Consider the following 14199-nt stretch of genomic DNA (forward strand, 5'->3'; position numbering starts at 1 on the left):
GTGCTCTAGACCTTAAGTTATATCTCCAATCCAAATAAGTACTTAAAAAGAGAGAAAGACAGAAAAAACAGAAAGACAGAAAGAAAGATGGAAAGAGAGAGAGAGGAAGGAAGGATGGAAGGAAGGAAGGAAGGAAGGAAGGAAGGAAGGAAGGAAGGAAGGAAGGAAGGAAGGAAGGAAGGAGAGAAAAAGAGAAAGAGAAAGAGAGGAAAGAAAGAAAGAAGGAAAGAAGGAAGGAAAGAGAAAGAAAGAAAGAAAGAAAGAAAGAAAGAAAGAAAGAAAGAAAGAAAGAAAGAAAGAAAGAAAGAAAGAAAGACAGACATACAAACAGTAGTGCCAGGCACATGCAAGACAAGTACTGTACAACTGAGCTTAGATTCCCCAACTCAAAGGTGATTTTCAGAATATCTAGTTCAAATAAAGCGACTATTCACAAGATTTAAAAACAGGTATGTAAATATATCTGGAATACTTAGTGAAACAGGGTAGTTTTTATTGAAAGTTATTTAGAAAATGGAAGGGGAGAGAAAGAGAGAAGTACATACTTGAAAGAGAACACATGCTTCTCCACAGTGAAAACAGGCAAGCAAAGAAAGGTAGAGACCAGCAAGTGAGAGGCATGTCCAAGGGAGAACTGGGGCTTGAAGAGCAAACCTGTATCTAGAATACTTTGTGTAAAAGGGAGAGATATACAATTGGTTTCTAATCTTTTCCCCTTTTCAGCTTATTGAAAAATTACAAGCCGAAGTAAAAAAATCTCAAGAACAACTTAAAGCTACAGTAAGTGTTTTCCTCTTTTTTTAAAAAAATCCCTTTATTATTATCATTGTTCTGCAAATGAATAGAAGACTTTAAGAAGTTAAAACTGTGATCTTTCCTTTGCAAACCAACTCTCAAGGTTAAAGAATGGGCATTTTTATTACTGTGACAGAGTGGTGTTGCATAAATAGAATTCTGATTAATGTTATGATAAAAATTATGAAACTGAGCATATATATATATATATATATATATGTGCAACCAGATGGTGTCATCAGATATCACTGTGCTAAGAGAATCAGACAATAAGAGCAGAAGAACAGAGAAACCTGATAAGTTCAGTGAGTATAATGGAACCAGAAGCTACACATCAAATATAGGTCTAAAATAGTGTGTCTTAAACTATGTTTTTAAGTGTGTTTGAAGAATTACCTAGAAAACCTCTTCAGACAAGTGTCCTCGATCTGTTTTCTAGAAGTCTTGGGTGGGAGCTAAGTGTATGTACTTCTTAGAAGCAGCTACATTCACATGATGCTGGTGCTACCAGGCTTTGGACCCTATTTCAAGGATCCCTGTTTCATACTTACACAGTCTAGAGTCTTTTTTCAGGTTCTAAATTGGGCTGGAGCGATAGCACAGCGGGTAGGGCATTTGCCTTGCATGAAGCCAACATGGCCAATCCGAGTTAGATTCATTTACCCCTCTCGGAGAGCCGGGTGATAGTGATAGTGTGACTTGTGATAAGCAGTCCCTGAGAGAGATTGATTCATCAATTTCTAGGGTAATTTTTATTTATACTTTAGGATTTCTTCATTCAGAAAACTCAGGAGCATCTTCTGAGACAATAGTCATACATAGCCACACCCTATCCCTTCTGAAGGATCTGAATAATACAGAGCCTTGAGCATTTCCTCTAAGGCCAGCTTGCCATCCTTTTAATTCTCTCATCCTTGTGCCATAGAATGACTGCTTGATTAGGGACTCCAACCAGCCAAACATATTAAATTACCAATATTCATAATAACAAAGACCTCAAACAGATCTGAGAAACAAAAACTTAAAGTCTAGCTGTCAAATAATAAATCCTGCTTACTCTCCCTTTGGGATATGAAATGAGTTGATATGGATAAAATCTTTGCCTTTGCCCCAATTTTGTGCTGGGAAAGAGAAAAGCTTATTTGCTGTGGCAGTCAATTGAGCTTCTAACTCTAAATTCAGAATTTTTTTTGTCTCGTATACTCAAGTGAACAATTCTAAAAATGACTAAGGTCTGCATTTGTGATGTTGTGAAACATTTAGAGGAAAGTGTGTCTCATTAGCACAGGAGTCTGTGCAAGATGCTTCTGTTGGCCTGTCCATGAGGATGCCATGTAATGAGCATTGTCAGAAGCAGTCTTCTCATGCCAGATTAATACCTAGAGCCATGTGCTAAAGAGGATTTTTAGCTCAGAATTTTAAAAGAACAGTTTATTCACCAAGGTTCTGATATTAGCTTCCAGCATCTCTGCATGCAAAAGTAATGAAAAAAAAAATAGTCACTGAGTGCCTTAGGGAAATTCCTGTGGTGTCTTCTTCATTCACTGGCTTCTATGGATGCTAATCCTCTACCTTATTGTTCTTGTCCCAGACTTGTCTGAACTAGGAGGGCTTTCTGTTAGAATATTGACACTAAGGATTGATGTTTTTCCTATATTCAGTTTTTGGATTTTAAAATGGCAGTGTAATCATCAAATTTTGGCTTGAGCTCATCTTTATATTTAATATTTAAATGAAAATAATTATCTTTCAGCTGATAGTTATATGCTAGAATATTTAATTGACCTATGATTTGAAATGTTTCAGCTCTCACTTCCATACAAATAAATACCCCCCCCGCCCCCACTGTCAGGGTCTTTCTGTCTTAATTATCACCCCATTATAGCTCCTCAGCTCTCTAATGAAAATTTCTTTTAAAAAATATTCCTGGAAAAAGCATTACAAGCAATGTGAATAGGTATTATGAAAAAAATTGTAATGGAAGTGGTTCTAGGAAGTGAGTTAAATTAAATGAGTCCATTTGCTTTGAGGCATATCAGTGTATATGTATATATAATCTCTGAGAAAAAAAATTTTGTTTGCCATTTTATAATGGCGTTTTACCATCATAAAATGGTTTGTAAATAAAGCACACAGATTTGGAGATTGCTGATACTTCATGGATTTAAAGCACTAGTTGGCTCAATATGCCCCTATTAATCATTTTGCTGACGCCTCGACTTCGGCACACACATCAAATTGATAATCTTGTACAAAATATTCTCCTCTGTATTCCCCAGCAATGGTGGATGAAATTACACTGCTATTGGGTGTGCTAAATTCAAACTACAAAACAATTATTAAAATCCTCTCACTTTGCCTCTAGTTGTGTTATCAGTCTCTGAGTATGTTAGCGTAAGTTATCTCAAATTTGTGTTTTTCCTTATATTAGTCTGCCATTTCATCTTATTTATTGCCCCTGGCCTTGCTTCATTAACATGTGAGAATTAAAAGCTTCCCCATTGTCTGTCTCCTCACTCACAACATAGCCTACTAGTCATCATACCACCTTGTCTTACCTGTGGAGGAAAGAAGAGATAAAATTCATTCAGAAAGGTTTGTAATGAGAGCAAACAAGCAAAGCTAACGAAGTGAATGAAACCTTTTGGAGTTACAGAAAAGAGTGAAATGACTAAAGACCAAGGTGGTGGGAAGAAACCCTGTACTTGGGGTAAGGGTTCTTTGGGGGTAGGAGAGTGAAAGAATCCTCGGCATTCCAGGGATTAGAAAATAATAGATATTAGTAAGAGAAGCTGAGAAGCATATACTTGAAGGGTTAAGTGTCTGAAATCATGCATATGTATAGTTTTGAATTCCTATTTGGGTTGTGGCTCAAAAAAGTAACACTGTTATAGGACTTCACTACAGGAGAGTCAAATCTTTTGAACTGTAGGATAGTGGTCTCCAGGTTTCTTTGCCTCCACTCTGAATGGGACTTTTCCCTCATCTGCATTTTCTTCATGCCTCCTCCTACACTTCACACTGCACAGGCTGGTAAGATGAAACCACTGTCTATTCTTAAACATCCCATATCAGCCGAGGCTCAGTAACTTTGCTCTTGGAATCGACCCCTCTACCTTCTCTTTTTCTTCCAAGATACAACAGGGATCAACTTCTCCCTAAATCCCCAAATTACTTTCTCTGGATTTCCAGAGTCTCCTGTAGTGTTTCCTATTTGAACTCAAAATACATACTTTATTGACATTATCTCTTTATCCATCTGTCCCTCACTAAGTCTCAGAGATTCATCAAGGGTGTAAAAGAATGCTTCTATATATACTATACTAAGTGCAGGCTAGACTCATTGCAACTACTCAATATATTCTATTAACTGAGTTGTATTTTACTCTAATCATGTCATGTCCCTCGTTACAAAGCCTAGAAGAAAGCAATGGTTGTTCATTATCCTAGAATAGGGTCCAACCTTCTGATCACAGTGTACATCACACTGAAAATGAGGGACTAACCTCTTTCCTGCCTCTTGCCTGCCCATCATCTATCTCTGCTCCTCAAGTAAGCCTATGAATTCCTACCCCTGGTATTTTTGTGGATTTCTTCCCACCTGTAATACCTGTCAACACTATCAAGCTTGTCAAATTTTCTCCATTCTTTATTAAGATTATATCTTCCAGGAAGTTTTTCCTCACAACAAATCATAAGTAATCTCTACTTCCTTAGTACTTTCATTATATATTTTGTAGCCCTAGTCTGTCACATGTCCCAATATGACCCACAAGGGAATAATTTTATGTTTCCTCTCTCTTCCTGAAGACTGAACACTTCTGGAGAACAGGGAGCAAGTTACACAGTGTCTGCCTTACAATTGTACATATTGTATTGAAATTAATTTTAAATGAATTGTTTTAATGACTAAATTAAAAACAAAGCTATTTTGGCATTTATAAGATCCTACTTTATATCTCTGGGAAAATTTCTTTATGAAATTTTATTACATAAAATGTCAGTTGTTATATAAGACATTACTTTAATCTGGAATTGATATTTTATAAAAGAAGGGACAAAAGAAAATGCTATATTACAAATACAAGGAAAATAGTAAATAAAACAGAGTTTGGGAAAATAACATCTTAAAGGAAACTATAGTATAAATATGAAAATTATGAAAATATCTGGATCTCAGCTTCCTTTTATTCAGGATTCAGTTGTCCAGAACCCAATAGCTGAATCATACCATTGTTTAATTAGATTAATAGCTGTGAAATGAAGAGGATACAAGTCTCAACATTTTCAAACTGTCGCTGCTTATATTTTGAAGATTAAGATCTCATCCCATTAACTTTACCTTACCTAGTCACAGCTTATACCTGTATATGATTATGGAGAACTGCCCCTCCCAATGCACATGTGGGAACCCAGGTAGAGCCACCCACAGGGCAACCTGCCTTGTATATTTTTTTATCACTCACTCCCACATAATTACTTATCTTCTTAGAGACCTATATGGGATTAGACAAATATTTGAAGTGAACATATAATCACTTAAAGATAACTCTTCATGTTAGGACAATTAGAGTCAGGATTAGCTTTCCTCCCTTCCTTCTTCTTCTTCTTTTTTTTTTTATTTTGGCATTATAGGGATAGAATCCAGAGCCTCACACAAGCAAGGTAAATGTTCTCTGGCTGAGCAATACTCCAGTTCCAATCTTAATATTTACCTTAAAGATTAGGTATTTTAAGGAAAAAATGTCCTTTTAAAATTGCTTTTTGGGTCACACCCAGAGATACACAGGGGTTACTCCTCGCTCTGCACTCAGGAATTACTCCTGGCAGTGCTCAGGGATCATATGGGATGCTGGGAACTGAACCCAGGTTGGATGTGTGCAAGGCAAATGCCCTACATTAATAAGAGGAAATAGGTGCTCTCACACATAAACTTGAGGTATAATAAAGCTTTCTATTGCTCCAGCTTTGAAATAGTTACATTTTAAAGTATATAAATATAATGAGGACATATTTTAAATAGAATTTAAAAAGTTGAAATAGAAATAATTTTAATCTTTCTAATAGTCAAAGGTGAATGGGTGAAATGATCAAATAGGTTTTAGTCTATTGAAGTAAGAGGATGTTAGAGCTTTTAAGAGTTAAGTCATAAAGAAGACTTCTGTTGAATTTATAAGTAGCATCCTGAAAAGATACAGAGAGATGGAAAACCCACACACCATATCAGGTCAGCAAATACAGTAATTTGTTTTCTATGACTGTTTCTACAATTCCCTTTTAAATGAGCCGAGTACAACATGTAAATAATTGAAGTAACCATTCCTCATTGTAATTATAGTCTAGTTGTCACTGCATTTTTTGTTAATCCACAGTTATTATAATAATCCAGCAGGTAAACTCAACTGCATTTAAGACCAAGTAAGTAAAGCAAAAAAAGAAATCTGGCCAGAACAAGTCATGCAATAGGAAAGATACATGTCTTACTTTAAAGGGAAAATTGGCCAGGTTATCCACATTTCAGAAGATGAAAATCTCAATTTTTGTGTGGACATTTTAATTTTTTAAATGTTGGCAACTAATTCAAGTAAAATAGAATGCTCTGTGTAGCAGTCAAAGCACATTACTTGGAAAATCTGGGTTTAAATAGGGCATAGTCTCTCCATTTTAAGAATCCCTGTATTTTGGAAGAGCCAACTTCTTTAAGTTTTTCTACTCTTTTTTTTCTTTCTCACTGGACCAGATTCTTTTTCCCTTCTTAAAGTTTGGGCTCTTTTACATGTTTTTAAACCTTAAGATTAGATTTTTTTGTTTAAAATGTCATTTTTATTTTTTAAGTAAGGGAGTCAAAGGCTCAAAACTCCATCAGAAAATGTTCACTCTCTCTCCTTGCATGGACAGTGTGGTAACGCAAGGGGTTGAAGTAGGGGCAGTTCCACTTCATGGTCTTTCTATGTTGGATTTATTTGAAACCAGGGTTTTATAAAGTTATAGAGAAAAACATGCTTTTCTAGTTGAATAAAAATACAGTGTAGTTGATAGTTTCCTTCCTTCCTCAATGTGAAGAAATAGTGAAACTGTTGAGTAGAAGAACATTGAATAGAGCCAGAGGACAAGTACAGCAGGTAGGGTTCTTTGCCATGCACATGGCCAAGCCAGGTTTGATCCCCAACATCCCATTTGGTCACCTGAGCACTGCCAGGAGTAATTCCTGACTACAGAGCCAGGAGCAACCTTTGAGCATCACCAGGTGTGACCCAAAAGGTCCCTCCCCCCCCCAAAAAAAAACACGGAGCCATTAATGTTTTCTCTAAGCCTTGAAACCTACTGATTACTTATTCACATATTAGAAAGCTTTTAACTGCCACACCACTCTATCATTACCAGTTTTATGTGGCGGTAACATTAATAAGAGGAAATAGGTGCTCTCACACATAAACTTGAGGTATAATAAAGTCATTGGTAAGTTCTGTGAAGGAGAAAGTAAGATGGTAAATAAATGCCTCTCTCCTTTTCAACTATACCTCCTTACCCAAGTAAGTCACATCAGTTGACTACATATTTCAGAAGTATTTTAATATCCTCTGCTTGCATAAGACATTTTTCTCTCTGAATATTTGAGGCAGATTGCCTAAGGTTAAGCCTCACTGCGCTAGTTAACTTGTTGTATGACATTGGAATAAATTGATTCCCTGAGGCTCAGTTTCCACAAGTGCAAAATGCGGATAATGGTGTGTATTATATCTAATTCATGTATTATATCTAATTCATTTGACATAAGGGCTGAAAGAATAGATATTTATAAATTCTTGGATAACTACTTGTCAGATGACAAATTTTATACAAATATGATTAATATTATGTAAATCACAATGAACATTTTATAATTATAAAAGGTAAGACATAATGAACACTCAAATAATAAATCACAACAACAAAAATAACAGCAAGCATTCCAGTGACTTTGGGCTAAACTTTAACAGCATTCTTTATTTTTTTATTTGAACTTTTTTTAAAAAATTTTTATTAGTGAGTAACAGCATTCTTTTGAGAAAATGTGCTGAAAATTCAGCCCAGTGATTATCTGCAAAATGGGATAATCATGGAACCTGCCTCAATAAGGTTATTGTGAGGATTCAATGAGCTGATACAGCAAAGGGCTTAAAATAGTATCTGGGACAAAGCAAACACTCATTAATGTTGAAACTAATTGCTGCTGCTGCTGCTACTGTTATTTCATCCTGATTATCATTTGCAATGCATACTTTAGCATTTATCTAAAAGTACTTTTACTACCACATTCTGCTATTAGCTCAATTCTTAAGTATATCACTGTCTTCATGATAAATACATAGCCATTTGAGCCCTAGGAAGTACTTCACACATGAGGGCATGTGGAGGTAACGGTCTGTATCTGTGAAACAAGACCCAGAGTAACTACTATAAGCATTTCAGCTCACCTATACTTGAGTAAAAACAGTGTGTTAGGCAGATGTCAGTGCCACGGGGAATGAAAGACAGAGCTGAGGAGCTTGGGGACTAGAAAAGATCTGTGAAGCCAAGAGGCAATTCTAACCTCCTCTTGCCTTTCTTCTTTGCCTTCCTAACCTTCACTTTTTCAGTCCCGTGGAAAATGGTGTCCTACTCAATTTTCTCCAATTTTTAGTTGACCCCATAAACATCTCACTTGAGACTTTGGTTGTTACCTATTTCTACTGTGTAAGGCTAAGTGAAATGCGGCTGGAATTCACCTCTCCATAGACTTGTTTTTCTTCACCTTCCTGATTTCAGTGACCAACACAGGACTTAAATTATCCCTTTAATTTTTGTTTGTTTGGGGCTGGGGTGGGTACAGCGGGTATAGCGGGTAGGGCATTTGCCTTGCGCATGGCCAGCCTGGGTTCAATATCTGGCATCCTATTTGGTTCCCCAAGCACTGCCAAGAGTAGTTCCTGAGTTCAGAGCCAGAAGCAACCACTGAACATCACTGGGTGTGACCCTAAAAGACCAAAAAAAAAAAAAAAAAGATTGATTTTTTGTTTGTTTGTTTAAGCCTTCTTAATATTAAATAGGAATTTCTCTAGAATAGAAGCACCCTCCATTAAATTGAATGAGGAATCTCAGAGCGGTCAAAAAGTTGTTCTTTAAAGCAATTACATTTTAATATAGTTTCTTAGAAATTATTGTGGCTCTCCATCTCTTTGCAAAATAAAAAGAGAAGTTGTTTCTAATTTTAAATGCTAAGCAATGGCTTATGTGTATATGTCTGTCACTTAGTGTTTTAAATACAAATAATTCTATCTTTAAGTGCCATTGATTGAGAGCTGACCTAACCTCCACTGGAAGAGCACAAAGGAGGGAGGGGGTCTGGAAGAATTCTCTTGAGCTTTTATAAATGAAAAGACATTGTCATAGCCCCAGGATCTGAACAATAATCCGTAGCCATATAAATAAATGATGAAGAAAGACTTGTTTAGACGGGTGCAATCTCTCAGAGGAGGATAACCAGGTTAGAGAGTCGCCAAATAGTTTAGGCATGAGTCATCTTAAAAAAATAAAGAAACCCTAAAATAACTACACACCTTTTAAGCTTCTTTCATTAAAATTTATGGTGATGTTGTATTGTAGGAATTAAGGACCTTTCATAGAAATGCTGGAAGTTCACAGAGTTCCCGAAAGAGGCGACGAAATGCAAAACCCAAAGAAATGATTACCAATTTTTTAAATTCTTGAATTGTTTTCGCTGATTCTAACAAGCCAGTCTCTTATCCTTGGGCTTAATGGGTGCTGGGAGCCTTAACTGTGAATTGCTATTGTCTGTCCTCCGGAAGAACCGGTTAAGAGGAAGGATTTAGGAGGAGCGGGAGGGGGAGGGGGAGGCGTGGTGGATCAAACAGGGAGGCTGCTGCAAGCGTGGGGAGCATGAAGAGCACCCCGGGTGGGAGTGGGAGCGGGAACAATGCAAACAGTCACCCTGGAAGTTCAGCAGAGGGAATAGGCGGAAATGAGAATAGGAGGCATTATTCGGCTGTGTAGAATTGCTAATGAGAATACAGCTTAGATGTTTACATTAAGCATTAAAAACAAGTTATGTCCAGTTTGAGCTCATGGGAATGTTTCCCCCTCAACACTCTTCCACGCCTGCAACACACCCATCCCCAGAGATAGAGCTCATGAGGTAACCGAAGTAATTAAAGAGCTCTATCACTGTAACCCTTAAAAGCCTGTGTGTTCTGCTGGCCATGAGAGAGAGAGAGAGAGAGAGAGAGAGAGAGAGAGAGAGAGAGAGAGAGAGAAAAGAATGTTGAAGTTTAGTTTAACCAACAGCACATTAAGTGCTTTTAAGAGAATAGTTTTTAATACATTGGGATAGTTCAAAATTTAGATACTCATTAACACTTGAAACATGGTTCCATGACTTTTCCAAAAGCATGTTGTCTGAAGTGCTTACTTTTGCCTTTTGGCCATGGATCTTAGAAAAGAACTTGGACTTCAGAATGACTTCTGGAAAAAACTACCTTTTGCTTCTTACTTTCAAATCTGACCAGGTTGGGGTTTTATGCCAATGAAAGGTCTCCACAGCCCTTCCATTCTTATCTGATGTGTGTCTGTATTGTCTTAAAAATTGTTGAAAATCAACAGTTATATTTAAAATCTTGAAAAGATTAATCTTTTTTTTTCTTAAAACTTTCCACACATTGCTGATACATTAGACAATGCATCACAAGCTTAAAGCTATTGTGATACAATCTTATGCATTTGAAAAAAAGATAGTGGGGGAGGGAGGATGGTTAAGAAATTCAGGTACACTGGTGGTGTTAAGGAATGACAGAGGTTAATATCCAAACCACAGATACCCAAACTTTAATAACCAAATTTAAAAGATGCCTGCCAAGATGCTAGACTGAGGCTGATCTTGGGGGTAGGATAGGGAACCTGGGAACACTGGTGGAGGGAAGTTGTAACTGGTGACAAGATTGGTGATGGAACATTGTGTTTTTGAAATTCATGGTGCTTTAATAAAATAACATTTGGGTGGGGGAGGGGGGAGAAAGAAATAAAGACTACCACAATTTCTAAGCTAGAAGGCTTGGCGAAGAGACCATAACTCAGTGTATTGCAGAAGGCACCTAAAAACCACAGCATATTGTTCTATGGATAAATATTTAACAATCTGTCAAACATCATGGAGGGCTCAGGTTACATCTGTGAAACTTTTTATACTCTGAAGATAGAGAGAATAATTTGTAAAATTGTTCCTGGAAAAGTACTTTTCTGCAGAAGATATTTGCTAGGATCTTAAAACTAATTAGTGAATTCCGGACAACCTTCAGCTTACATACAGTTCAGCGTTACTGAGGTTTTTTTAAGTAGAGCCCTATGAGAACAATCAAACTCATTTAACAGAAATACATTCTAATTTAAGCAGAATGGGAATTAATTAAAGTTCACGTGTGACTCCTGGTCTCTCCAAGAGTCAGACCAGGAGTCAGAAGACCATACTGAGAAAATGGATCTGGAAATGAGGCTCAAATCTTACCAAAGAACTGCCCCATCCCCAACTTTCCTCTGATAAATCAGCCCACCCTGGACACTTCCTCTAGAACGTTTGCCACTGTACAGGCTGTTCCTACACTGAATAGGGTGTACTCAAAAACTGTTCTGATATGAGTTGCAACATGGGTACTTCTGATTGAAGAGGCAGTCTTAAATCTACACTTGAGGATGCATCGAAGGGTAGGTGAATTTTCTGCATCTATCTTAAGTACTCATAAGGTATGGGAAAGCCCTACGTTTAAGAAAAGTGTTCAAAATGTTTGTAAGACAAATATCTATCTATAATTATATATTGCATCATTCCACCATATATATATCAAATCCAGAATATGGTTCCTTAGCTGAGCTTAGGGAGGTAAGCTCTTATTATTAGCCCAAAATAATCCAACTCAAGTTCACCAGTATAATAAGGTAAGCTCTTATTATTAGACCAAAATAATCCAACTCAAGTTCAATTTTCACCTGTGAAAATATGAGTTCTGTAGTCCTTCTCTGTCCGTCCTGTCCTCGCGGGATCATGGCAATGGCTGAGGTTGTTAATATTGGTAAAAAAAACTCTGTCACTGTCCTCCCGTTGTTCATCAACTTGCTTGAGCCAGCCCAGTAACATTGTGAGACTTGTTACTGTGTTTGGCATATCGAATATGTCACGGGTAGTTTGCCAGGCTCTGCCATGTGGGTGAGATATTCTCGGCAGCTTGCCGGGCTCTCCGAGAGGGGCGGAGGAAACAAACTCGGGTCGGCAATGTTGGCCACATGCAAGGCAAATGCCCTACCTGCTATGCTATTTCTCCAGCCCGAAACTCTATGAGGGTAAAAGAAAAGAGGTCTATGAATTGTTAGAGAATCCTGGAAAGGTTCTCCTTTAGTCCGAGGACCAGATTACAGTAGAAAATGCAGCCAGAAAGAACCAGTTAGAAGGAAAAGCTGCCATCTTGAACAAAATCACCAGTTGTATTTTTCAGTTATTACAAGAAGCAGGTATCAAAACTGCTTTCACCAGAAAATGTGCGGAGACCACTTTTACTGCACCCAAGTGTGAAATGATTACATTTGAATGGGTTTGTAGAAGAATAGCAACTGGTTCCTTTCTCAAAAGAAATCCTGGTGTCAAGGAAGGATATACGATTTACCCACCCAAAGTGGAGATGTTTTTCAAGGATGATGCTAAGAATGATCCCAGTGGTCTGAGGAACAACTGATTGCTGCAAATATTTCCTTTGCTGGACTTGGTACAGGACAGACTGAAGTGGACATTATGAGTCATGCTACACAGGCCATTTTTGAAATACTGGAGAAGCCCTGGTTGCCTCAGAATTGTACACTGGTTGATATGAAGATTGAATTTGGTGTTATATAACAACTAAAGAAATTGTTCTTGCTGATGTCATTGATAATGATTCATGGAGACTTTGGCCAGCAGGAGATTGAAGACAGCAGAAAGACAGTCATACGGTGACCTCAAAGAAGTAACTCCAGAAGGGCTCCAGATGGTCAAGAGAAATTTTGAGTGGGTTGCAGAAAGAGTAAAGTTGCAAATCACAAAGTCAATGTAGGGTTGTTGTATTGATGGGCTCAACTTCTGATCTTGGTCACTGTGAAAAAATTCAAGAAGGCTTGCGGAAATTTTGGCATTCCATGTGAACTTCAGGTGACATTGGCTCACAAAGGACCAGCTGAAACTCTGAGGATTAAAGACGAGTATGAAGGGGATGGCATTCCTACTGTGTTTGTGGCCGTGGCAGGCAGGAGCAATGGTTTAGGACCAGTGCTGTCTGGTAACACTGCATATCCAGTTATCAGGTGCCCTCCCCTCACTACAGACTGGGGATCTCAGGACGTGTGGTCTTCTCTTCAATGCCCAGTGGTCTTGGCTGTTCAATAGTACTTTCTCCAGAAGGATCAGCTCAGTTTGCCGCTCAGATATTTGGATTAAACAGCCATTTGGTATGGGCAAAACTGAGAGCAAGTATATTGAACACATGGATTTCCTTGAAGCAGGCTGATAAAATCAGAGAAGAAAATCTATAGAAATAAACACTGCATATATTTTTTATTATTGCATTCTTTAAGAGAAGAAATTTCTATTTTAGCTGCAGAATAAAAATCAAGATAAATAAGTGGTTTAAAATCAATCACAAGGGCTGGAGCGATAGTACAGCGGGTAGGGCGTTTGCTTTGCATGTGGCCGACCCGGATTCGATCCCCAGCATCCCATGTGGTCCCCTGAGCACCGCCAGGGGTAATTCCTGAGTGCCGAGCAAGGAGTGACCCCTGTGCATTGCTGGGTGTGATCCAAAAAGAAAAAAAAATAAATAAAAATTAAAAAAACAAAATCCATCAGAAAACAAATGTTATTGAATAAATGCTTTTTAAAGTACATGGAATAAAAAGAAAATATGAGTTCCTAGTGATGACTTACTGCTAGCATATTTTTATTTGAATCTTATCTCTTATTGTATCTGGATTTAAGTTTCTCAAATGAAGGCAACAATGTGACATTACTAGTTATCTATATTGTTAACATAGTGATTACCTTTTTGTTTGTGAATCATAATATAGTCTCTCCTATGATAGTCTTTCTTTTCCTCCTGTTACCAGGTACACTCTCACACCTGTTAACAGCTGTTAAGATTACAAGGAGGAAATAGTGACACCCTAAAAACTATGGCTCTTAACTTTAAAGCTTCTTACAATCACCTGAAAAAAATCATCAAAAAAATAGGTAGAAGCATCAGCAGCAGTCTGACTCCTAAAGGCATTTCCACACAAAATTACTTCCACATAAATATTCAGCAGTATTTACAGTATTTACACTGTAAATATACAGCAGTATTTACAGTGGCCAAA

General features: G+C 37.5%; 1 pseudogene; it reads left to right on the forward strand.

The window, feature by feature from the left end:
- Positions 1–9899: 9899 nt before the first annotated feature.
- Positions 9900–13380, forward strand: LOC130033055 (bifunctional phosphoribosylaminoimidazole carboxylase/phosphoribosylaminoimidazole succinocarboxamide synthetase-like; annotated as a pseudogene).
- Positions 13381–14199: the final 819 nt, after the last annotated feature.

This window comes from Sorex fumeus, unplaced genomic scaffold, assembly GCF_029834395.1.
Source record: "Sorex fumeus unplaced genomic scaffold, SorFum_2.1 ptg000051l, whole genome shotgun sequence".
Classification (NCBI taxonomy): Eukaryota; Metazoa; Chordata; class Mammalia; order Eulipotyphla; family Soricidae; genus Sorex; species Sorex fumeus.